Source organism: Pangasianodon hypophthalmus, chromosome 27 (genome assembly GCF_027358585.1).
Source record: "Pangasianodon hypophthalmus isolate fPanHyp1 chromosome 27, fPanHyp1.pri, whole genome shotgun sequence".
NCBI classification, from domain to species: domain Eukaryota; kingdom Metazoa; phylum Chordata; class Actinopteri; order Siluriformes; family Pangasiidae; genus Pangasianodon; species Pangasianodon hypophthalmus.
Window position 1 is genome coordinate 4,875,628 of NC_069736.1, and position 1,475 is coordinate 4,877,102.

Consider the following 1,475-nt stretch of genomic DNA (forward strand, 5'->3'; position numbering starts at 1 on the left):
TCCCTTTTTCTGTTTTGTGCAAAGGATCTTGACTCATTCGCTGCTGTTAAAATCAGCAGAGTATTAATGTAAGAATAAATGGCTGATCTCATCTTCTGCTCTTAACTAGTGCTGTAAGTGCGTTAGTCACCAATCTATTTCTTAAAAATGATGATCTTATCACTGCCTGTTTCTTTTACTTTGTCATATATATGTATAATCCTTTGAAACACACAAGTCTGAGGCATTTGAATAAGACTTTATTAAGCAGTATACTAGAATGTTGTGCATTAGTTCTCCAAAATATCTCTGTTAAGCGCAAGTGTTGCTATTTTTTCTAAACTGGGACCACATAGGGTTACGAAGTGTGAAAATAGTCCTTCCTGTGTGTGTGTATATACATATGTGTGTGTATATGTGTGTGTGTGTGTGTGAGAGAGAGAGAGAGAGAGAGAGAGAATGAGCAACAGAGCGCAGTAAGAGAGGCCAACTGTAAGGGAATTGGGTCAGAAACTGTAGAGCATTGCAAGTAAACAAGTTCAGCGATAGTTCTGTATATTTTGTATAATCTAATGGAGCTGTATCTGGAAATTTCAACAAAGCAACAGTGAAAAATTGTTAGAGCATTTAAACATTCAAACAGAAAATAATTTTCTGGAAAGCAAGTCTACGACGACATCACAGTCTAGACTGATATGACTTTACAAAGTGTTTCACTATTTGACTGTGTAAACCTGTAAAAGGCATGAGGTGGGGATACACACCAGTCTACCAGAGGGCACCATGTACACATGTAACAACAAATTAGTACCTTGTGCAGCTCCTGGCATGTTTTTGAGAGGTTGGAGGAAACCAGAGAACCGAGAGGAAACCCTTATATCGAACAAAGAACTTATACACACGGTAACCTGAGCTCAGGATCGGACCGGGGACCGTGATGTGGGGTGGCACGGTGAGTAACACAGCTCGTAGCATTGCTGAATCCAGGGTCCCTGGTTTGATCTCGAACTTGTATGTCGTTTCACATGTTCTTCTCATGACCCTGATGGCATCCTGTCCAGGGTTTCCCTACTCACACTCAGTATTTCCAGTATAAAGCAGTTAATGAAGATGAATGAAGTGCTTTTTTGGAGAGTTAAGTGTTCTTAGCTTCTCAGAAGGTTCTACTTAGAACCCACTCAAATAGAAACACTATTATAGGGTTCTCTATAGAACCTTTCAGGGTTTTTTTTTTTTGCCAGAATGGCAAACTGAAGAACTCTTCATGGATTTAAACTGAACCTTGGAGAATGTTTGATGTGTGTATGATGTACTATATAGTATGATTTACTCCCATTGAACTCCCCAAGGTCAAATCTAAAAATAACCAAAGACACAATCACTATGACTAACACGTTTGAGGAAGTGAAACTTCCTCTAACCCTGCTTGGCAGTCCAAATACGCTTTATAAACGCTCACAGGTCTTCCAAAGTTCGTTGGTTTCAGAGAACATAGC